The 26,667-nt window shown below is 37.7% G+C and overlaps 1 long non-coding RNA gene across 1 annotated transcript; it reads right to left on the bottom strand.

Annotated features, from left to right (window-relative positions):
• Positions 1 to 11,334: 11,334 nt before the first annotated feature.
• Positions 11,335 to 15,162, bottom strand: LOC140327120 (uncharacterized). The gene is made up of 3 exons (XR_011919988.1): positions 15,007 to 15,162; positions 12,340 to 12,462; positions 11,335 to 11,413 (listed from the first exon to the last, which is right to left on the bottom strand). It is a non-coding gene; the product is annotated as an uncharacterized lncRNA (long non-coding RNA).
• Positions 15,163 to 26,667: the final 11,505 nt, after the last annotated feature.

Below are 26,667 nucleotides of genomic sequence, written 5' to 3'. Positions count from 1 at the left end.
CATTATTTGAAAATGGAGGGAAATTTCCTTCTCGTGAACTAAAGCTAAATAGGGAGATTGTGAAGGAAAAGTCCCTGTAGAAAGCAGAAACTACTTTAGGTAAAAAGTTCCGGGCCTCAACACCACCTTGCCCCTATGCAAAAACAATAAAGGGTTTCATGAAGGACAAGGTCATCAGTTCAGACACTCGCCTCACAGAGGTAGGGCTTAAGGTATAGGAGATAGATTAGCGAATAAAAAAAAAAACAGACCCTGGTCTGCCCCCTCTGTAATCATTAATGTGTATGTTAAGCCATACTTTTTTTTTTTAACTTTTTTTGCACCAAATTATTGAAAACCAACCAGTTAAATAATTTTTTCCTTTCGCTAGGGCTATTTCACTTCATTTCTGGAGCACAATAGCAAAAAAAGGGGAAATCTCCCTAAACTGAGGGCAATTCCCATCGCAGACCAGTGTTCTCCCCAGCTTCTTTTAGCCAGGTGCATCACTCAGCACTTTTCAGCAACCACCCTGCTGTTTTTTGGGTTACTGAAGAGTTGGGTCATAATACAGGGGCTTCCACCCACCTAAAATTTCTTCCCATCTAGCTTAAAATACAATTCTGGGTTGAGCAATGCAGACTGATGATTTTCCCTCAGCTATTGCATTCATGACAATTCTTATTTTTAGATTTCCTTCCACTGTTCCAGTAGCAACGGATAAAAAACTCTCCAGTAAGGATACAGACAGTTTTTGGTCTTCTGGTCTTTACATACATTGGGCCCAATGTAATAAGGCTCTCCAAGACTGAAGCAGAGAGACTATCATGCATGAACCTGGGTGATCCAATGGATTGGATTTTGTAAAAAGCATTTGCCATTGGTTAGCAAATTCTAAACATATTTAGATATACTGTTTCAAGTGATGTCCAGTTCTTGTAGCAAATTCAAAGCTAGAAATGTGATGTATTCCAGCTGCTTCCAGTGTAATTACTGAAGACAAGACTTGCATAAAAGGTAACATCTATACAGACAAATTTTGTATAGCCAAAAGCAATAATCTCAGGACATCAAAAAAAGTCACTGACCACCACAAAAGTACAATACCACCCCCAGGGCATATATATATATAAAAACCATAGAATTAACAGGTATTTTGTGTCATCTGAGATTGTAGTGTATGGTTTTACAAAAATCCAGTCTGAAAATAATTCAGCAGGGAAAAAAAAAAAAAGAAAAAAAAAAGAAAAAAAATCACCATAAACCCCCTTAAAATTACCAGAACATATCCTGAGTCAGTCTGCACATCACAAGCATAAAGTCCCTGGGAAACATTTACTTGTAATTATTGGTAAACACATAACATTAGTTCGTCATTCTCCAAGTTTATACCATAAGACAAGACGGCATATATTGCGATACAAATGTTGCACCTTGTTTGTTGCTAGAACATTTTGTTCTTCTGCGTAGTTTTGCTTACAATCTCTGCAAATTAGTTACTTTAAGTGTTGCTTTAATGCTAAATTTGGTTTCAAGCATGCAGGCAAGTGATATTTTTGTAACACAATTACAATAACACATGAAGTAATAACGTGCAGACAAGCTTATGCGCAAATAAAAGCAATATAGACCGTCTATCAATCTGCTTGCTAACACTGCACATGATCCCTTAATTAATGACTCACGGATGACTGCTGAATCTAATTGTTTCCTGAGGCTTTACACCGACTATGTGTTCTGCAATATTATGACAAACACACAAGATTGCCACAGGCTCTGCATTCATCCAGGATCAATGTTTTAATATCAAAGATGAAGCTCTGTGAAAAACTCAGAATATTATTTTTTTTTTGCCAGAAAGCACCTGATCTTTACTTGTCATCAAATAAAAGCAAGTAAGAACAAACAGGAATGTATCAAATGTTTCAACCCAGCTAGATGGAAAAAATGAAAATTTAGTAATACGTTGTATACAAATATTTTACAACAACTAATAAATGAGATTACTTGCCTACCTACTGGGGAAGAAGATGTATTAAAAGGTATATAAGGCTTAAAGTATACACTTTCAAGACTCCAATACCCTCCCGCATCCCCATAACAAGTTCGTGCTGTGTGGCCTACACTGAATACCATAGCAAGTTCAAAATTTTTCTCAGGGCTCATTCCTTCCAAACATGATTTTATGCAATCCCCAATAAATGCCTTAGCAAGCTTACAGTGTGCTTCTCCAGGCAGAGTGCAAATTCACTATAGCAGGGGTCCCCAATCCCTGGGCCACAGACCGGTGCCAGTCCATGGCTGGTGGGTTGGGGGCCACGGGTGATGGTGGCGCCGCTCCTTGCATTGCTTTGAAGCTGGCAGGGGGGCAGGCAGCTCTCTTCGCACAGGCGCTGCTGGGAGGGGCGGAGTGATGTATGTGGGGCTTGCACTTCTCTGCCGTTTACGGCGGGCCTGCCGCTTGACAGCACAACAGTTTTCTTAGGCTGCTCTGCTACTCTCAGCTGGTGTGCTGGCGGGAGGCTGAGGGTGGCAGAGTGGTGTAGGTTGTACATGTACCGGGCTGTAGCAAACTTTTGTGCTGTGTTGCCGGGCCCCGCTGTTGGAAAGGTTGTGGACCACAGATATATAGGATTGCAGCATTCATGCAACGAGACACAAACAAAAAAACATTGTGAAACCAAGAAGCCACATGCACAGCGTGAGTGTGAAACTATGAAAATATCAAGGGGAAGAAGATGGACACAGGAACCCACTATTTGCAACACCAACACATTTCTAAAAGAGAAAGATTAGGACCATCATTTTGGACATCTTAGTTTTCTGTCTGTCCATTAAGCTGACTTCAATATTTTGAGTTTCTGGCCCAGTTCAAGTATAATCAGTGAGGGAAAAAATGTATTCCAATTCCATGGCACTGGAACTTTGCATATAACAAACTTGAAACCATGGTGCAACTTAATAATGATTAAGTCTACGTAGTGATTACAAAACATTATGCAGTGTTTAGATATAGCAGATTTTGATTTTGTATTGGCATCTTGTAACCTTTTGAACAGTAACACTGTAAATTCTATAGAGGCAAGGACACCAGGATGCAATCAGGTGTGGTGTATGCACATGTACTGCAATAACAGGTGCATAGGAAAAAAACTTCCTGTTCCATCATTGTCCAGCTACATTTTGGGCACTCGATGTACTCAACTGCAACAAAGAAAAGGTCACTCACCAGACCCTGCTTTCTGACACTGTTATGGAAATCTCAAGACTTCACCAGTAGCGGTATCTAAATGTGGATGGGTAGATCCCAATATCTAATTAAACTAAAAACTGAGAAATAATTCAATATCTATCTAATATGGCCAACATATAAATATACATATATGCAAGGGATGTAATATGCCATGAACATAATTTGGGCTGATGAAATAATAAAGTATCTGCCATCTATATCAATTTTAGAATGAAATAAGCTAGACCCATAAAGTTTTAAAATTCTAGTGAGGCACTCTGGAGGCTGATTGATTGAAGTAATACATCATACTCCTTGGAAGGTCCCTGGACTTTGCTGCCATCTGCTCCAGAGTCCTCTATATACAGGGGGATAGTTGGCAACCAGTGGATCTATCATCTTGGTAGCGGATGGTTATATAGTAACACAGTTAAGTAGGACAATAAAAAAAAGACATAAGTCCATCAAGTTCAACAACTTAAAATAAACATATACCAAATAAAAAGGCAAAAAAAACCCTGGTACTATTTGCCCCAACAGAAAAAAATTAAAATTGTGTGGCAATCGGATGTCCCCTGGATTAACACACTCTAAGATGTAAATTGGATAAATGTATTTGAACAATGAGATAACTAATGTAAGTTTATGGTATTAATATTGTAGTGCAACTAGGACATACTGGACTAATTTCTCTCTTTCCTGTACATGTATGTTTTAATATTTAAATAGGTTAGGGTTTTATAAATATGTTTGTATATATCCATTAATTCAAAGTGCCTCAAAAATCCATAACATTTGCTGGCGTGTTTTGTATTCTTGGAGATATTGGATGTGGCACCATACTTTTACCAGTTTCATTTGCTAATCTTTGGATTGCATTAGTAGCCGGTTGCTTTTACTTTTAGTGTGAAAGGTTTTGTTATTGCTCTTCATATTGGCTAATATTTTTTGTTTGGGTATTTAGGAGGAACAATTATAACACATCCTTGCCCTAAAGCATATGGAACAAAAATGGAAAAAACAAAAGCAATTTTCTTCTGTATTCAGTTTAGTTCATTATGTTAAAAAAAAAACCAGAGGAAGTGGAAAAAAGCAGGGGGCAGGAGAGAAAGAAAAGCCAGACAACAAAAGGTCTCTCAGAAGATTGCTTTAAAGGGATTCTCACCTTTCTTAAACACAAGTGAAGCTAAAGCCAGGTTAAAATATTGGTCTTTAATGTAGTTTTTATAACATTTATTGTTCTTAGGGTAATTAACCATGTCTCATGTTTAACCACTCTCTCACATACCTATGCGCTGGCTTGTACCTGGTAGAACCTTCGACAAAGACCATACACACAACCTAGCACACACTGCATAAAAACAAAATCCAGTCAATATTATTTTAGTTGGTAACCTTGACCTGTGGTTATGTTAATGTAACCTTGAGCTCCTAAATTGGAGGAAGAGCCAAATGGCCCCCCCCCCTTCTATCCACCAGCAGAAACCTTGACCAGTGATTCACTGCCATTAGGCAATATCTAATTATCAATAAACTTTGTTTACTGTGCGTTGAGAATACAGACGGCTGGACTGTAACTAAACACAAAGCAGTGCAAGCAAAGGAAGTTGGTTTATTTTGTCAAGGTTTATCGATATAAAACGACCTTGGCCTTCTGATTAAAAAGGTGTGTCCTCTTCAGAGTAGGCAAATAACGTGTATGCCTGCGACTTTCAAAGCCAAGGACGTTGCTCATTGTCAAAAAGGAAGAAAAAATGTCAAGACAATTTTGTTGTACCTATAGCAATCCAAACCTCTAATCAATATGTCCTACTTTTTACATTATTGTTTTGAAGTCATTAGGTATAATTATAGGCAAGAATATGAAAAATGAACTTTTGGTAGATCAAAACGTTCCACCAAAATTTGAGCCCTACAACCATTTCAGCACTTCTTGAACACCACAAGCTGATGAAAAGATCAAATGTTTTACAGCAATTTAAGCAGAAAGGGGGGGGGGGGACGACTTGCCTTCAATCCCACAGATCCCTCAATGGCGCTGGTACTTTCCTGAATTTAGTCCTGCTCCAGCCTGGAAATCCTTTTCATCCCAACATGGAGCACCGCCATCTTCACTTTTTTCTTCCTTTCTTCTTGCTACATCACCCGATCTTGCACTGTGCAGGTGCTAGATTAGGTGATGTAGCTCACTGTAAAGAGGGGAGGGAAAAAAAAAAAAAGAAAGCCGATCTCACTGCACATGGGTGAGATCGGCATGTCTTTCCCCTTAGTAGAAAAAATTCCCCTTCGAGATCAGGCATGGGCAGAAGGAGCACCCAGGAGCCTCCCAGAATGTGTGACAAAGGTATCCCAGGATGCTCTGCGCTCCCATTCAGTCTTGATCGTCGCGGCAGTGTCAATTACTTTTTTACTTTATATATAAGGTTTGTCAACCCTTTTACGTAGAGTAAAAAAGCTGAGTTTAGGTCCGCTTTAAATCCTATTATTTGAATGCTAGATTCTAATGCCAGATTACAAACAACACACAGCAGATTGGATGGCGTCAAAAAATTAAGACAAAATAGAAAAGCCATGTGTGAAAAAGTACACTCCATGATTAAACAGCTTGAAGAACCACCTTTACAAGCAATAATTTTAAGTCATCGTGTTTTTTTTTTTTCAGCCATCCTGTTGTGCTTGGGTTGGGATCATTGTCCTGTTGCATGACCCCATTTCAGGCAAGTTTTATTTGTTGCACAGAAAGCCTCATGTACTCCACTGTAAAGTATACAGTGGAGTCAACTGCAGATAGCTTCAATGACTGCAAGGTGCCCATGTCCTGTGGATGCAAAACAAGCTCAAATCATTACCCCCCAACAAGCTTGATGGGTTGTATAAGGCCGAAATATCTCCATTTTGCTCTCTCCTGTTTAACCCCCCTAGCGTTCTAATTATTGAATCTAATACAAAATTATTTAAATTTACCGCCGCTAAGTCCTGGCCGCACCAACACATATACCAACATCACCGGGAAACCCCTTAAATCAAATCAATCAACTTTGCGGCTGGAGATCGGAGGAGCAGGATGTGTCCCCCAGGACCTGGGGGGAGAAGCAGGATGCTGGGGCACAGAACAAGGTAAGTGGGTTTTTTTTTTTTTTTTTTTTAGTTTAAGGAGATTCCGAGTGTGACTCAGGATTACCGATTTTTGCAAGTAAAATACACCCCAAGTCACACTTGGGATTACCACTAGGGGGGTTAAATCACATTTCTCCAGAGGTCTTTTTTTTGGAGAATATTTCTTATAGCTTCTTATAGCAACCCATCCAAAAAAAAGCTGTAATTGTTCAGTCTTTTTCTAATTGTAGAGCCATGGTCTGAGATGTAGCTTTTGGGGTTTTTTTCTGCAGATTCTCTAAGCCAGTGGTGGGGAACCTATGGCACGTGTGCCAGAGGGGGCACTCAGAGGTCTCTGTGTGGGCAGACGCTCCCCACCTAGCTGGCCTCCAATTGGCTGTGCTATTGTCCCTCTGTCACCCCTGCTGGCTGTGGAATTTCTTTTCCCTGGAAACATCAGTTAACCCTCAGAATACCAGACTGAGGAAGAAAGGCAGCTGAAGTGTATTGAAGCAATCTGTCTTTATCCAGAATTGAAAGTGTGAAAAGTACAGAGGGGGAGAGGGAGGCAGACATGACAAGGGGGATCATATTTTGCTCTGTCCTAGTTATGGTGAAATACAGTATGAAATCTGAAGACCCAGAATAGAGCTACACAGCCCAGGCACAAGAATGCCAGTCTGCTCCACCCAGTCAAGACCAAGTGAACACAAAGCTTGTGGTAGAAGGTAAGTGTCTGTTGAATGTAATGGGAACCCTATAACTGTGTGTTGCTATCCACAGTGCTTTAAAAAAAATTATGTGCAACGTGCTGCATTGCTATGCAATCGGTATGGGTTTAGGAAAACTCCCTGCATTACTGTATTGTGAAATATTTCATATTATTTTTGCTATCTGCACACTACTAAGATTTTCAGTCTTAGTTACAGAAATAAATGAAGGTGATAGTTCTAGCCTAAATGCCTTCAAGAGGGGATTGGACAAATTTCTGGAGGAAAAGTCCATCACGGGTTACTAGCCCTGATGAGTATGTGTTACCTTCTTGTTATAGATGTTGGCCACTGTGAGATACAGGAGCTGGACTAGATGGGCCATTGGCCAGATCCAGCAGGCTCTTCCTATGTTCTTATCAGTATTTCAGTTTTATCAGGTTGGTGCTCATTGCTCGTGTTGGGTCATGGATTAGTTTGGTTACAGAGAGCCATTGCTGTACATTGCATTAATGACATCCACACTTATTGACATCTGTTCTGTGCGTCCAGTACATGAAAGGTTATAATGTCATTGCATAGCGGCAGGATGTGTTTACCTGACATCACATGAACCGTGTAATGCTCAGTGTGCTGGGATAGGTTGGTGTGCAGGGTTCAGCTCTCTATGGCCTGTGTGTGTCTGTTGGTGGCATTATTATTATTATTATTTATTAATTTATTATTATTATTTTATTATTATAAACAGGATTTTTATAGTGCCAACATTTATTTAGTGCTGTACATTAAAAAGGGAGAGATTTGTAGCCTGCTTGAATGAAATTAGGCTGTTTATGAATGAAAAGGGCAGCAATATCCACAGCTCACTGATACTGCCTGGCCTCAGGTTTTTACAGATTTTACACTACCATATCAATGTACTGAACAAACAACTACAAGGTGTAGGGAAAACAGCAGAAAGGATGTTTTGTTAAATCAAAACATTTGACAGAAAACTTAAGGTTTTTGAAAGGGATTTTTGCAGAAAATCCTACAAAGCCATCAGGGAATCTACAACGAATTTTCTAGAAGCTGCAAAGGTGAATTTTACTAACAGATTTTTTACAGTTCTGTAAGATGGAGACAACCCTGTGTGAAACACTAGAGAAGATAGAAGGGATGACAAATGACAGCACAGATAGTTCTGAAAATGAAATTCTTAAAGTGTGGAATTCTCTACCAAATAATTTGAGTCAATGAAAGCATTTGGGTTTGCTTTTCATATTTTGTTTGGATCATTTTATGCTTGTGAGCAGCTGTTTTCTGCTTTAAATTATATCCGTATGGGTCAAAGTTAGACAAATTATGCATCCATACAAAAGGCAAAAATCACAATTATTGTTCAAAAGCATGCCAAATGTAAACATTCACCTTTCAATAAAAAGTTGTTTGTATCATTGAAAGCTCTGTTATTGTGTTTTTCTTTTAAGACAAAAGGATTTTACCTGCAAATAGCGGAAATCCTGAGTCACACTCGGGGTAGCTTTAAACTAAAAAGAAACCCCACTTACCTTGATCCGTTGTGATCCCCCTGCCATCCCACTGGTCCCCGCAGGTCTTGGGGACATGTCGGTCTTCTTCCCGGTGACGTCAGTACATGCGTCGATGCGAATAATTATTTTTACAAATAATTTTGTATTGGATTCAATACAATATTACGATATTGAGTCCAATACAAAGAAATCTTCATATATATATATAATATATATATATGCTACGGTACAGTTATATTACATGTTTTTATATTTTTTAAACAGATTTTTGTGTTTTATTATTTAAAGTTTAATATTAAATTTATTAAATATTGGAGGGGGGTTAACCAAATGCACTTACCAGCATCCAGCTGCTACTTACCCATTTATACCTACAAAAGTAGTAAGGATGTAGTTATCTTTTCACAAATTGTTACTGCATTTTTCACTTATTTTATGTTAAACAATAGCACAGTGTAATATGTGATGTGTAGTAGTTCATTCTATTTACCTAGTTTTAAGACCTACTAAGGACCAGATGAACACATATACATACATATTATAATACAAATACATAAAGGTGGTGAATGATGGGACCATACACACAAATTCAGCAAGAGAACCTTAGTAGTGTGTTAGATGACAGATACAGATCACAGAATCATGGGTGGACTTGTGCAAACATGAACTATAGACCACAAACAAAATAATATCAATAGGGAACTGGTTAAATCCACAGTAAAGAAACAGCAATGTGTTAGACAAACAAGTCTCCAGACAAAGCTACTCAAAGTAAATACACATAAATCAGAAACAATGGAAACCGTAGAAAGAAACTTAAAGTTCAACATGAACAATAGAAGCAAACAAATCTAAAAGGAACTCTCAACAGATCACACAAAGGTAAGCATCTATTTATACCAGACACCATTAGAAAAAATGATGAAAAATGATAAAATTAAGTAATATACAAATATGATCACAAAATGAGTGCATGAGTGCATGCATGATTCAGGTTGTAGCTGCCATTTTGGAATCTCACCAACACCACCAAAACTAAAAGTCACCTACGACTGTTGGGCTTTGGTTTCCTAAAGGGAATGAGATAATGCTCATCGAGGAACTCACTGCTAGCTTGTTTATGATACTTGGGGTTGCTGTATATACTATAGACAGGATTCAAGTGCCAAATGGACACGAATACATAAATGCACTCCATTACCTTTACTTGAAATGTTCTTGGATCAAAAAAAGTCACAAAGCCTCCAATACCTACGTCCCCCATTTCGGGAGGCTGTTGGCTGCTCTTTCTGTGCATGCCCAATCTCGAGCATGTGCAGAAGAAGCATTTTCCTTCACTAAGGAGAAAGAGAAGCCATCTCACGCATGCACAGTGGGATCAGCACTCTTTTTTCCCCTCTCTTTTAATGTGGGCTGCGTCACCTGATCTCGCACCTTGGCAGTGCGAGATCAGGTGAAGTAGGGAGAAGGAGGAAGAAGACTGAAGATGGCACCGCCGGGAAAAAAGAATTCCAGGACAGAATGGAATCTGATCGAGGAAAGGTTCAGCGCCATCTGTGGGATTAAAGGCAAGTGTGATTTTTAAAATTTTAGTTCGGCTTTAAATACAGGGTTGTCTCATATTTAAAATCCACAATGATCTTCTTAGCCCAACGCCTTACTAAGGGAATAAAGGTACTTTGGCACCTGAAGCATGAAAAAATGGGGGCTATCACTGCTAAAGGCCTTTCCCTCTCTACCCCCTAGTTTCAATGATTTCTGTGTCATTGATCTATAAGAATGTAGATTATAACAATAAGAAAAAGGGCAGTCTTTACCTGCATACTTGTTATTCAGATGTTTTCCTAAGTTCATTAAAGATTGATAGCATGTAGATGGCACAATTTAAAGCTGGTAGTGGTTTGCCCATTAAGGGCTTTAATTTCCCCTTAACCCCCAAAATATACTTAACATTCTTTGCAACCAAGTTCACAACCAGGAGCTAAAGAAAACATTGGGAATTGATAAGCATGTGACCATTTATCTTATGACAGTGCTGGGCCAAAGTAGTGTTGTAACATGGAGAGTTCAATAGCCCTGTGTGAGCTTCTATACTCCAGCAACGCATAGCTTAGTATAGAGATTTTCTTTACTACCACTATCAGCTAGAAAGAATACATAGAGAACAAAGAAAGATGTGCATATGTTGCTTGAAATATGGGAGGATGGAATTAAAGTTCAACTTTTGCTTTGTCATGGGAAAATTACAGGTTCAGGTTAAACATCTGCTGTATGAAGACAATTTCTTCATCCGATAATCTATAGGATATGTTCAAGTTTTCTGTTAGTTACCAATATTTTCTTGGCTTTTTGGAAGGTCTACATCTTTGGGGAAAAGAAACCCTTCACAGTTTTTATTTTCTGGTATGGAAGATAAACTAATGACCTCCTAGGGTAGGGAGTATATAGTAGAAACATTTTTTCCTCAGTAATAATGTCCGTACACCATTTACCCCTCTGAAATGAGCTGGTAAACATATATTTCCAATTTCTGTTTATCAGTCTAACAACTTCTTAGATCAGAGTGGTAAGAATCTCAATGTATTTCATTGGTAAATAATTAATAGGATCTGATGGAACACCAATGAAGTAATATTAAAAGTGAGCTATCGCCCAGGAAATTTAAACCGTATCTAAACTTTTGTCATATTTTTTAACTTTACAGGTCTGTGAACACTAACGATCTGTTCAGATATTAATAAAATAAATATAAAATTAAGACAAACAAATGTAATAAGGATGTGACCTGAGTCAAAAACTGCCCTCTTCTTTTTCTTAATTTGCTGCTTTTTCTTTACATCATCATCACTAGGTGGACTTTTCAACTGTAAAAAAAATTCCGTAAGGTAAAGCCTTGTTTTGTTGTTTATGTACTCAATCCCAGTTGGGGTGAGAGTATGATACATTATCCCATGGGATGTTTTGTTGAATTCCAGTTACAGCATTTTGGTATATGGTTTCCAAAAGTATGAGTATATACTTGAGATTTTTAGAGTGTTCTATCAGAGGTTTTTTGTTTTAGAGACCTAAATCTTTGGGTACATATACACTTTGTGATAGCTGGCTGCAGACATCTCGTCCCTACCACTTTCCAGCAACGTATCAAAGAGAATAAAATATTGGGAATCCCATGGTTATTCCTTCTCGCTCTTCCCCTTATAACACATATTGATAGTCGTTTTTGGCTCTATCACAAAGTTTTAGAGCTTTCCCCACACTCTATTATAATTGGCTTGGCAACACAAACTAACAATTTATTGATTCCCCTTTGGACATAACCTCATTTTTCAATACTAAATATGATTTACCTTTATTTGCAGGAGGGAGTTTAAAGCTACCCAGATAATTTCTACTTACTTCAGAATGTGCAACCCAACACCCCAGCCACATGTTCCAGAATGCAAAAAGGGATGACCGTGCCACACATATTAGGCATCGCTGTGCATGCTGGAGTGACTTCAACAAGATTATATTAAAATTGTTTTTTATTTTTGCTTTAAACTGGGCAGAAGCAATCTTAAATATAGTGTATATTCTGCTGGCAATTCCACAGCCCCCATCCTACGTTATCACTGACAAGGCAGCACAGCCTTTAGTCAAAATCGTCAAAGACAGGCCAAGCATGTGCCATACTTTATCCATTTAATGTTATGATGAGCTTACACTCCGCTGGAGCAAAAATTATAATACTTTATGGGAGAAAGTGTACACACTGTGTACTACTATATAAAGAAAAACAAAGAATACTTGCCTTAGCTTTTGACTTTTTGTGTTCTGCGACTTCTTCTGAAGCTTTTGATCTCTCTTTTTTATCAGTTTTTTCATTGAATGTTTTCTTTACAGCTGGGGTAACACCAAAAAATTTACGAATATCCTTGAACAAAAACAAAATGCAGTTATTAATGAGGCAGCCAATTCAATCTGAAACCACTCTGATTGGCTCAACCAGGGAACAATCAATAAGACTGCGCATAAATGTGCAAACTTGTAGCCAATCACAGAGCATAAGATATTCACTTTTCATACGCTTTAAGAGCACCCTTCATGTGCTGCAGTGCAAAGATTTCCTACAGGAAAGGAAGTTTGTTTAGAGAATTTATATATGTACACACATCAGATAATTTGCAGCTAATACAAACAGTCGGGCTCGTCTAGGGCAAGTATCTGACACGTGAACAGAGGTCGCCCGTCGTTGTTCGTGGATCCGTCCTGATGGATCCATGAATGATAAACGAGCAACAGCAAGTGAAAGAGAGAGTGCTACAGGGTGCTAATCGCGCGTCTTCCCCCTCCTCTTTCCATAGAACCAAAAAATGCTTTATGTACAGCGCTCCTTCTTTCATCTTTCAGTCTGATGTTGCTGGAAACAATCATGAAAGATCATTTCCAATTACAATAATTAATCGTGTGTGCATAAGCGTTGTAAATGTTGAACAATGTACAACATAGAGCATCTGATCATTATATACATCTATCAGACCAACCACACCTAAAAATTAGCCTGGTATGCACAGCCTAACAAGGTAAAAAAAAAAAAAAATACCATGGTGGCCCAGATGTTAGCACTCTGACTTTTGCAGCGCCAGGTCCCAGGTTTGAATCTCAGCCAGGACACTATCTGCATGGAGTTTGCAGGCTCTCCTGGTGTCTGTGTGGGTTTCCTCCGGGTACTCCGGTTTCCTCCCACATTCCAAAAATATGCAGTTAGGTTAATTCCCCCCCCCCCCCCCCCGTCCCCCCCAAATTGACCAACTCTGCTGTGTAATATGTCAGCACTATATAAATACTGGATGATGATAATAATTTAATAAGCAGTATAAAAATATTTTAGAAACAAAAACAACTTGCCAACAAAGAAATGTAAGCAATGTATTTTTAAGCAAAAAAAAAATATATTTGTCCATATAATAAAAAAAAAACATAATAAATTTATATATTAACTGTAACACAATGTATCAAAGACAAAAGACATATATACAAAACTTATTTTGCATAAATAGAAAATGTTACAAATGTTTTTGTTGGGGAAACAAAAAACCAGCAGCAACTGTAAAATGGTATCTGAACATTAGGGGGTTAAAATGTCATAATATTTTATCTTTATTATTTATGCCTAGGTTGATCTTGATGATGGCACCTGGAATTCCCTCGAGATAATACAGTCCAGTATCACAGATTGTACATTGCCACATCTACACGGTGACATTTTGAGGATCTGTTCTGCACCAGTATATTGACTGATCTCCTGATGAGGAGTGTGTAGGAAAAGGTAATCAAGACAATAAATTTATTATGGTATAGAACTATTTTTAAATAATCATACATATCAAATGTGCCCTCTAGGACTGTTTTAGTAAATGTAAATGGAAACAAATGTTAGTACAAAAGAGGCTACAAGTATACCAGATATTGTAGTTTTATACAAGGCAGAAGGAGTGAATGTGAATGTACAGGCCTTGCAAACAGATTACTCATCTGCTTACACCAGACAATCTGACATTTCCAATAAAGTTTTTTGAAGAAAAAAAAACAAACAAAAACAAAGTGAAACCACAACAGCCACTGTTTATATTTGGTGTCACATGACCCAATAGCCTGCCGACAGAGGTGAGAAGTCAGTAGATCATTACCCAGCATGCTCTGCTCTCAGCAACATAAAACCATGCTGGGGCCTAATAAAATCAATTATAGTTTCTAATAACATCATGTTATTTACACTGTACTATACTGATTTCAAAGTAGACTGCAGTTGCTTGTTACAATTTTTTATTCTGACAGCTACCCAATAGATGTGTATTTTCCAGCAGCTTATTTGTACCCCGATTCTGGTAATAAAAATACATTTAGACTACTACTGGGGACAACTGTGACTTGACAAGCTCTGTAGGACTACAAGTTCCAGTGATAAAGTTTGCAACTCAAGCAGAAGCAAGCAAAATTTGCTGGTTTACCGCACGCTCCCTGTTATCTGTCTGGCATTGGTTGAAACATTTTGCGAATTCATTTAAAAGCTGTTGCCTGCTGCTGTTGCTAATGCAGCAGTTTGTATTACAGTTCTTGGGCACTCTTCAGTGGCTAGCCACTTCCACGCACTTAAATGTGGACATGTTACCTATGCAGGGAATGCAATTGAATAATAATAATAGACACCTGGAAGGTCAGAGTCCCCCCATAGGTGGCCAATCACAGGCTGCAATGGGGAGCCATTCCTTATCTCAGAACTTTCCTACCACATAGCAGGAATGTGCACACGACCTGTAGGATCAGAGGGAAGATCCAGAGTACCGAGAACCTGAAGAAACATTTAATTTTTTCCCCTTTGCACATCACCCGCTAATATTGAGCATTGCATCCAAGGGTTAACAGACGACAAATAAACGCCGACATGGTGCTGCAGGCCAACTCCCCTCGTACATACCATGGCAGTCTCATCACACGTCCTTCTCTCCCGCCACCAGACCCCCAGCACCCTGCACTTGGCGCCAAGTCTCCCAGCTCAGGCAACAAGCCTGCAACATGAAACACAGCAAGCATGCATCCCTTCCTGCGTGCTCGCTCCCGTGCGCGACCCCGCGGCTCCTTTACCACACTGCGCATGTCCCATTCCGCGAGACTCCGAGCTTCTGACGGAGGCGGAGGGGGTCACGTGACCCAGAGCTGGCCTTGCTGCACCTAGGTGTACGAATTCACCACAAGACTTTCCCGCCATAGTTGACAGTTCTGTCACGTAGCTGGGATTGTTTTCCCCCCTTCTTAAATGTTTTTATTTGTGCGTTAAAGTAAAAAAAATATATATTGTGACATATATGACATATATACAGCAATTGCCCCATTTCCCTCAAAAATAAAATGACCTCTCTTTCACAGTGTTGATAGATAATACCGTAGGTGAATAGATAATTGATAGCTAGATATATAGATAGATAGATGATAAATAATAGGGTTGATAGATAATGGAAAGATAGATAGATAGATAATAGGTAGATAGATAGAGATGTATACACATATGTCAGATTGCAAGGACATCACACAGCCCTCTTCAGGTCACCCCACAGAATTTCTATTGGATTTAGGTCTAAGCTCTGTCTGGGCCATTCCAAAACTTCAATTGTCTTGTGGTGAAGCGATTCTTTTGTTGATTGGGATGTATGATTGAGGTCATTGTCATGTTGAAAGATTACATTTCTTTTCAAACTTGCCTACCCATCTTCTTCAATCTTTTATTCACCACTACATATCCCCCCTCCTACTGTGTGTCACTTCCCCACCTCCTAGATTGCAAGCTCTTCGGGGCAGGGTCCTCTCCTTCTCTGGTGTCACTGTCTATCATTTGAAAACCCTATTTATTATACAGCGCTGCGTAATATGTTGGCACTGTCTGTTAATAATATTAATAATAATATTAATATCTTCTCTTCAACTTCAGTTTTATAGCAGACGCCTGAAGATTTTAGCCCATAAATGACTATATCTGGAATTGTTCATGTTATCCTCCACCTTGACTAAAGCCCTAGTTCCAGCTTAAGAAAAGCAACCCCCAGAGCATGATACTGCCACCATGCTGTTTATTAATAATAATAATAATAATAATGCTTCACCGTGCAATGGGGTTCTTTTAGTGATGCAGATAGATTGTCACACAGAAGCCTTTTCTTACAATGAAAAAAATCCAGGTCCAGCTACAAAAATACATCAAGTCTCCCAAAAACATATGGGGAAATGTGATACGGTGTGCTGGAACCAAGGTTGAACTTTTTGGCCACAATTACAAAAGGTATGTTTGGTGCAAAATCAACACCTCACATCACCAAAAGAACACCATCCCCAAGGTGATGCATGGTGGTGGCAATATAAAGGAGGTAATTCCTGACAGCTAGCTATGCCTAATTTGTATAGTTTGCAGCTTTGTGTACATAAAGAAAACTTTTCAAACAGCCAGGTAAGTTTGCTTTATTGCACAAGGGACATTACTTGCAGTTTTTTATTTTTTACTTTAGTTCCAGATTAACAGCTTTGTGATTGGAATAATAATAATAATTGGAAAGCCTTCCCTATTCAAGGAATTGGTTGAGCTGCAAGACACCCTGAAACACTAAATGGACTTTCTGGAAAACTGCAGTCACCCCACCTTCAAACACCTGCAAAATAGTATGGTTAACATCTCCATTTTGTTTTATTAATATTCAGGGCTTTGGGTCACTTTGGGTTTCAGCACTTGTTGAAAGCATTGAAGTGTAGCGGTGCTGCTTCACTTCCCCCCTAAACATGACAAGGTGAAAGGCTGCAGAAGAAGGTGATTTACATGACTGTGTCACCTCTGAGCTGGGCAGAATTTGTCACAATCCAGTGCACCTCCATGCAGACCTCACCATGCAAACCACCACCAGTACGCCTACAAACTTAGAGCAGAAGACTAATAGACCCTAACCTGACTAACTATGTAACATCACTATATATATATATATATATATATATATATATATATACTGAAGGCTTACTTACCAGCAAATTACTGAGACAGGGAAGTAGATGGTGTCCCTGGATGAAGCCTGAGTAAATAGAGTAAATATGGAACTGCATTCATGAACTGTATCATTCATACACATGAAGATGCCACTTCCATGGATTTTAAGGGACAAGGATCTTGTAGGATAACAGTACAGGAATCCCATAAAATCAATACTTTATTAACATTAAACATTTTAAAATTTGTGTGTTACATCATAAACATAGAACAATTAGCCATATAATCAAATGGCAAACCTCCTAATTTTAAGCAGGGTCCTGGAGCAGTGATATAATTCAGATCATGTTCAAATATAACAATACAGGAAGGTTTGGTGACTCAATGCTTATTGATGAAATCATTCAACGTGCTTCACAGAGCTAGTCTGCTTCTTCAGGGGAACAATTGGGAGCTCAGAATATAAAAGGAAAACTATATATATATATATATATATTTATATATATATATATATTACAAAATCTAACTAGCTGAATTGATAGTGATACTAATAATGTAATAGATTAAATTATATATCAAACATACAATACATGCCAAAAATGGTATTTAAGTACAACCTGTCCTGGATGGCACAGCACATCAACCAAGGAACATAAACAGTGAGAGCAACATGACTCTCTGAGAGCAAGGAGTTTTTAAAGAAATGATGAGAGGAGAAGAGAAGGAAAATTTACTCTTAATAGTAGGAATATGGTAACATTCTGTGTGATGAATGGGAAATAGCATGGGTTACCTACTGCGTTGTCATGTATTTAATAGAATATAAGATGAAATGCCGAATAAATTGTGTTAAATGTGTTCCTGGACAGAAAATGTATTACCTGTTGAATTGTGTGTGCTGAAAAATAAAGAAAGTCAATGAAAAATCTGTTAAGATGATCTAGTGTACAAATTTGCTCAATGGATAGAGTTGCTCGATGGATAGATTCCTATACAATATACAGAGTAAGCGAGCCATAGGAGTGAGGTTTCAAAAAATGATGACGAGAGAACCAAGTAAAGATGAAATAAACTAAACAATGATAAAATAGTGGAGAATATAACAGAGAATGGTGAAGATTAGATTGACAGTACCTGCAGCAGAGTGATAATTTCTCTGCAGTAGTTAATACCTCCAAGTTTAACATCTACACCTTTATATTTATTAGTATACATGGAATGTGCCCTCCATAATTTCATTATTAAATTGCACAACAATATGTTTAATTTATCAAATCAGATGCCCTTTGTACAAGGCTGTATGTAGAAGAGAATTTGATGTAAAAGTTACTTTGAGAAGTGATGATGTAGATTTATTTACAAGATACTATGCACTGCAAATTGATTGAATAGACAGATGACCTTCCCAGTATTCCTATAATTCCTAAAGGGCTTGTCTTATCCAAGTGTGAATCCTGTGCACCTTTTTCTTCTATGTATGTTTGTATTATGTTAGTAAATGTGTCATGGCCTATAGAAATGTATTAGATTGAGGCGTTTGATGGTTTTAATTTGCTAGCTTGACTGCTATTTCAGATATGCTGGTGTGTGTTGTGCTCCTTTAGGCACTTCAGTAAATGAATGGTTACCTTGAAGACATTTTTTAAGAAGGCAGCATTTGAATTAAACCCTTATACCCTGATGAAGTCTGCTGCAGACAAAATGTGTCAGCCAATTCTAGATTGGTCTACATAGGATATATTGGAACTTGATGAGTCGGACCAACCCAGCATTGGTTGTTCACATTTACACTTTTCTTTTAGATCAGATCTCTAGGTGGGGGTAAATGGCGAGGTTGTTAGAATGATATTAATATCACTAACAGACATACATGATTTTCTTGTGGTCTGGACTTTGTTAGCTTTTACAGTTGTGAGCATGTTTTCTTATAAGCTTGATGAAGTGTCCACAATACTAATTACAGCCTGACTTTAATCTGCAGTTGTTTGTCACCCTGCACCTTTGAATCGAGTCTCAGTGATCAAATCCACAGAAGAAGCAAAACATGGGTGTTCCAGGTATATAATGTGCATCAGCATGCCTGCTTATAAGAATCTGTAATATAAAGATCACAATGAACTAAATGTATACAGAAGCTGAGTACCTGTGCCTAAAGCTGCATACACACTTGCAATAATTATCATTGGAAACAAATGACTAACGACCGATCAACTGATAATCGTTAAGAAAAAAAGTGCACAGCTACGACGACGAAGAAGGATTGTCCTTGGAAACGAACGATTATCCTGGCGGATTTGATTGAGTGACAATCGTTCACTATCTATTGTGTGTACGGTCGTTCAGTGATCGTGGATGGTTCTCCAGTACACTTTCTTCTTTATATGTCACTTCATGCATAGTTAAAACGTATCTGGGGTGTGTAAACTATTAGTGGATTATATTTGAACAATCGTATTGTTACAACATGTACAGAATTGTGCACAATACGATCATTCAAAATAATCGTGCATAATCGTTAGTCGTTCGTTTTCTAACGATAATTATTGCAAGTGTGTACCTAGCCTAATATATATGTACCTAATATTGAAAGCTAAACAAAAGAAACAAAGAAAGAATGGAGGAGACTTGATGGCTAGACTAAGAAGAGATAGGTATACCAATCCAAACTCCTTGTTTTATAGTCCAGTCAACTATTTTTATTTCTTTTCTTTGTAAAAATGATGGAACTCTTATACCCAAATTAGCTTATATTCAAATACTTTATAATATTTTTTTGCAGCCTTCCAGGTGTCTAAGCTATTCTCAAAATGTTTTATTTTTTTATTTGTACAAACACTGTCAATTGTCTCTTCACCTTGTCTGCCATTCGTGTCTTGCCCCAGAAACACAATAGACAGTAAGAAGATCTCTCCAAAATGAATAGATAAGACTCCTGATACAGTTGTCGCCAGGTTTACCCACTGTAAGATTTTTCCACCCATTGTTCCTAGAATGGGATTTATCATCACTTTCTATACCAGGTCACCAGAACCAATAACAAGAGTAAATTTACTTAGTAGGGGCACAGACCGCAATAAAAGCCAGACAGAAGTACTACTAACCCCTCACTATTTTCTTACAAAGCAAAACAAAAAATGTTTTAACATTATGTAGAGTTTAATTAGTTTAGTTCTTTAAGGGGACTGCCTCACACCACTGGTTCAGCTTGATGCCATTCAGTGGATGCCATAGTAGGACACTTCCGAATGCATACCCATTAAGGAATTAGGTAGTAGCATTGACTACTTAGTCTGGGGCTGGCTAGATCATGATGGCCATGATGCTGTGCCAGACTCAAACCAGATGATTGGGAATATGGCTTTCCAAACTTTGAGGGCAGAGTGACATCCAGAGGGTAAAACAAATTCTTGGGACTGTGCTCTGGCATCTCATGACAGCAGCAGGGTATTAAAACAGTTTAACAGGATAATTTTCCCTTCTCCCTTTCCTTTACATTCCTAAACCCCCTCTAATATCTACTGTAAGCTTTCTTCTTTGGTTTGTGTGCATTGCATTGGTTGCAATTACTACTTTCACTCAGAAATTGGATCTTTCTCAGCTTCTCTGTCTTCTGGCCTACCCTATTTCTACTTTATGTCTTCCCATTCATTTTTGCATTGAAGTGTCCTTACCCTGTGGTCTCCTTCCAGGAGGGATCAATATGACAGTCAGGAGGTGATACAGTTATCCTAACTTAAGACGATGGACTCCTACGTGTCCCCCATACGCTTACCACATTTTAGTATACCCATAACCTACATTCTGTGTTGGTAAATGGTGATCTTTAGTCATGATTGGAGACAATCTTGTTCATAGCAATGGGTACTTTGTGCCTATTGATGTATTAGCACAGCCAATATTGTTTTACACACCTTTTGTGATTGCTGTTTCAGTGCCTTTTGTTTCACAATTTTCCACTGTTGTTTACTTTGTATTTCGAAAATTCCTGATAAAAGGAGATTAAAAAAATATTCTTCGGAGCTTGATGAGCAGATAATGCCTTAAAGTGAGCATAGCTATAAAATTATAGATGTGGTTTCAGCAAAAGGTAAGTGACAATGTTAACTTGAAGTAGATATACAAAAAACCCTCCTACAGCTCTATATTCAATATTTTTTTTAATGCAGGCAATATAAGTACCTGGATTTAACCCGATGTAAGCCTCTTACACACCCTGTACAGATGGAGAGTAAAAGAAAGAAGTACAGGTTGGGGACAGTCCATAATGACCTAGGTTCAAAGAAAGTGGGTTAAATATTACTAGCCATTGGTACATCTAGTGGCAAAAAAAAAACTGTGTAAAAAATCTTTGGATTAAAAAAAAAATATTTGTTTGTTTTATTGTTTTATTATTTATTTCATTGGCCATTTTCATTTTGTTATTTTTGGACTGAATTCTTTAAGTAATATTTATTTCTTGCTAATTATTCCTGGCCCACGTAACAGGGGTTTAGCATGGTGAATCATTTTCCCACATACTTTGTGTTTAAAGGGTTATTTAAATATTTTTTATCTCACAGATATGAATTCTGTATGCAAACATTTTAATGCATTGAGGGACATTATTATAATGGTGAACAAATATCACTATCTGGTCTGCAATATACAGCACTTCACTGCACAGAGCTTAGGCTGCCATTATTTTACATACAATGGGTACAATGGGTATAATTTGCTTCAATCATGATTGTTCCAGACTGAGAATTGGAGTGTTCATCATACATAATGATTGATGTAAGCAGACTACATTGTGATCAAAGGCTTTGCCATGTCCAGCTGGTACAAAACTTAAATCCGCCATTTTCAACCAGGGTTTCTTGAGCTATAGCAGACTATTCTTCCATCTGGTATGTGCGTATGTCATATGTCTAACACTACTTCACAAGGCCACAATCATGATCCAAATACATTTTTATCTGTCAATAAGGATTGAATTTGGACAACAATAGTAAGAGGTACCCATCAATGTGGAAAAGGACATTTTTTAAATTAATTTATTTTACCATTATTTCAAGGGTTTCTTTAGGGGAGAGTCTCTCAACCAGGGTTCCTTAGGAGGTTTCTATGGGTTTCTTGAACATTTCCGCCTCTGGGGTTAATTGCCACTGACACCAGTGATCTTTTTGGCTAACTGTAAGGGTGACATTCTTTCTACTGGCCAGCAATGTAAGAGGCATTCTTTCCTATGACCAACACCTTAATATACTGTGAGCTGTGGATATTGTTAATATTATTAAAGGTTCCTTAAGACCTGAAAGTTATTCCAAGGAGTTCCCTGTGTTAAAAAAGCTGAAAAAACCTGCTCTAGGGTAGAAAGGTTGAGAGGTGCTGCTCTAAAAATTATATGATGTACATAATATAATGTATAATGTACATAATATATAAGATGAACAATACATGATGAAAACAAATATAGAACTATATGGTCAAGAAAACGTTTATGCAGACCGTAGAACACATTACATTCCAGGCAAACTTCTATCATTTATTTTTATTATATCAAAGCTTCCAGTCTGAACATTCTTTTGGGTCTATGAAGTTTGAATTATTTGGAAACTAAAAATACTGACATCAAAGCCTATTTGTGTCCATGGCAGGGTTAATGAAAGTTTGCATGTGGTTATCTGTGTTTATTTTTGATTAGACTGAATACAAAGCAGAAAGAAAGTAAATCAATATAACCAAGCAATCTTGTATACTTTTGTGTTACCTGGAGGCCAGTCTTCTAACAATAAAATGTTTAGGCAAAACATTTTAACAAACATTTCTTTATTTGTCATTATTGGCCATTAATTAGCATAATTAGAAGTGTCCAGTTATACAAATAAAACTACATACAGATATAAAATGGCAGGTGATTCTTGAACGAGATAAATGATTGCCTTTGTCCTGGGAAAAATCTGACATGTGTACAGTAGTCCCATCGACCCCCACACTCTACCCCTGTCAACGTTCATCAATTCACCATGGGTGCCAATCACTAATCATCCCCTTTTCATAGAACAGAACATTCATTTTTTCATGTGTTACTGGAAACATTTATGAAGGATCATTTCCAGAGACAACCATCCGACATCTGTAAGGGACTCAAGAAACCCAATTGTTTTATGTTATGGAAAAGAAAAGAGGAGGGGGTTTATGTAGTCCTTTCCTGGTTCTCTTGTCCTGATACAAAAAGGTAGTAACTGTAATTGAGTAATTGTAAAAAAAAAAGTAATTGATGTCACCCTAGTACATGAAGTGTGCTCATGGCAATATCTCCAGGTAGGGCTTTATGCAGTATGACAAATCAGCAATATACATTTCACATTTGTTTTTGGGCTTACATTTGCTTTACAGCTGTCACTACCAGGTGCATCATAAGAAAGTTTCATGTTTTCAGTTAGATAGACCCTGTTTGTTAAACCTTTGAGGTTAACCATTTTGCAGCACTTTTTGGCAGGAAGCAGAACCAGTATACAGTATGTAATGAGCAAACATGACATTCCTATATACAAAGGTAATTACAAATTACACAAAGAAACAACAATTGACCATCAGGTTCTTTTTATGCACAACTGATTGGAGCTCAAAAAATCTATTTTCATGTGTATGGTCAGCTGAAGAATTTCCTTCAAATTCACTTTATATTATATTATTGGAACTAAGATCAGATTAGAAGGAAAGGTTTCTGCTCTTGCATATTTTGACCTACACACAGCAGAGGCATAAATTGGTTGATGTTTCTATGTGGTTCCCTCACAAGTTGTGGACAAGAAAGTCATAGAGAAAAATTAGGTCTCCCACCTGAATTTGTGACTTTCATAGCAGGATGAGTGGAATCAAATGTGTTGGCTGCTCACATATACATATATATTTTTTTTAATTTAACATAGGCGTGCAATTCAGCACAAAAACAGAATTCATGCAAAACAGGCAATAAATATATAACAATTTAGATTGTTTTTGAGAGAATTCTCTTTGTGTATGTTTATAAAGATAAGACCAGAGCACATTAACCGAATAAAGAGAAGGCCATTCAAATAGGAAATGTTTATTGTTCATTAGTCTAGGACAGGGATGATAATATCTATTTCTAACTTTTGAAATATGCCAACAGTAGACTGAAACATTTAGCTAATGTTCACACAATGGAAAACTTGTTAACTACTTATTTACCTGTACGTCTATGACCAATGTATGGGCATTTTAAATCTAAAAATCTTAGACTTGTTATAATAAATTTTAACTATTGACAACCTTTCTCTGTGATTGGTGCTTTTACATTTCATAGTCAGCTATTACTTTACCCAAAGCAAAATGGTTATTTTGGATGTAATTTTACAGCCACTTTCAAAATTCTGTACAATACAAAACCTATAGAAGATAAAACGCAACACAACATATGAAGGAAGTGTGAAAATAAAACCCTTAACGCCTAACCCCTAAAATAGAGTGTTGAACTTCTTCATCTTTTTATTGTACTTAAATAAATGTGAAAAAAGTGTTATGCGTGTTCAGTTGGTGCACAAACCCCAAGAGAACATCTGGAGGTATTGTTTGTTACCACATCCTCTGAACAGTATAGAACTTTCACTAAGTGCTCTCAGATCTGTTTTTATTGTCTTTGTTTAATCAATAAAAAGGAAAGAAAGGAATCTGTTAGGAGATTTCACTTCAAATCTTTTGAGAAGTTTGATGACTTCTTGTCTCTGTGCTCTTTTATGAGTTTGCTGTTCATAAAATGGTACACATAATTAGAACAACATGATAAGAAAAAGGGATAACACATTGATAATGCAAGCACAGTTTTTTTTTTTGTGATCAAAATATAAACATAGGTTTAAAGCTCATCTACAACAAACTTCAAGTATTGAAGTTATGTAATCAATAAAACAACTTTAAATTTTTAAAATTGGATTGGATTTTGTAACAGCCTCTATTGATTCCCCACATTAAAAGGGGGAAACAGCACTAGGAGCACAACTACAGCGTCCATGTACAAATATGAAACATGCCAAGGGGAGGATGGGGCAGAATAGGAAAAAGGATGACTCAGGTTTAAGCTGCTGTTTACTTTCCTATCAAGAGAAAAGTTTAGTGTAGGAAAGTTGTTTTGGTAGTCCAATTTTTTTCTTCTAAGGCAACAGAGGTCAACAAAGGTACAACAGAGAACAAAAGAAGGGCAGTGGTATTTTTTGTTTAAACTTTGTAATTCCATGTCATAAACTAAAAAAAACATATATACAGTACATTCAGCAGCACACAGCCACATTTGCCCATGTTCTATCCATTGTTTTGTTTTATTGTAATACCCAGCAAATACAGAAAATGCTTAGTAATCTGGCATTAATGCACTTTGTGCTTTTATTATTCTGTGCTGATAATTCACTGTATTTTTGTGGACATAGTGGTGTCAGCAGTGCCCATTGTCTTTTGCTAAAATACTCAGCCACCCCATTGTCATGATCTACAACACATAGGCACTAAAGCTACATACACACTTCCAATTATTATCGTTGGAAAACGAACGACGAACGTTCATGCACGATATATATGAACGATCGTATAGCACCGATCCTGCACATAGAGCTAACGACACGATCGTTCGTAGATATTGTACACACAATAGATACGATCGTTTAAGCGATAGAGGAACTATGTGCACGACAGGAAAGTGAACGGACGTTCGTTCATCACGCATGCTCTGAACATGGACGATCAACGAACGACCGTACACACGAACGAAGTTCAACGATCGTCGTCCAATCCGATCCGTCGGTCCGGTCGTTCGTTTCCAGCGACTTTCCTCGTTCGTCGGCGTCGTTGGTTACTTTTTTACGAACGATTTTTTGCCCAATCGATCGTTCGTCGTTCGATTGGAACGATAAAAATTGGAAGTGTGTACGCACCTTAAGTGATGTGCAGTCCCAAGATAAGAACAGGGAGGGACAAATAGTCTTTTTGAGATAACACATGGAGAGAGTTCGGAACACAGGACAGCTATGAATTTCTGATAATATCATTTATGTTCAGCAGATTTAACAATTTTTAAATTGTAAACAAATTGTATCAAACCACTGTGTTTTGATTTCAGCTAGTGAGACTATTTCACTTAAGAGTTTAGTGATAAAAACTCATATGAACTTATCTTGAAAAAATACTTTATAATGCAAATCCCTAACTGGAAATATCATATTTTTACCATCCTTTTATGATTTATGATTTTAAAACATGAGTCCAAACCCAGTCCAGTATATCCAGGGGGTCAAACTTTAGCCTTTATGCTTCTAGAGAACCAGGGTTATAGGGCAATTAGGCTGGGTACACACGTGCAATTGTTCTCGTTCGATAATTGGCTCAAGGCCGATATCAGATGAGAATCTGGCGTGTGTACAGCACTCGTCCTTCACCGTTCGAACGACCATCCTGGTGGATATATGGACGATGGACAATGAACGATCGTGAAGTGAAGAGGGAGAGAGCACAGCCGGGTGCCACTCTGTCGTTCTCCCCCTACCCTCTCTATAGAGCAGAGCAGCGCTTTATGTACATCACTCGTTCATGCATCGTGCAATTGTTAGTCGTTGGAAAGAG

This window comes from Pyxicephalus adspersus, chromosome 3 (assembly GCF_032062135.1).
Source record: "Pyxicephalus adspersus chromosome 3, UCB_Pads_2.0, whole genome shotgun sequence".
NCBI lineage: Eukaryota > Metazoa > Chordata > Amphibia > Anura > Pyxicephalidae > Pyxicephalus > Pyxicephalus adspersus.
This window is presented reverse-complemented; position numbering and strand designations above follow the sequence as displayed.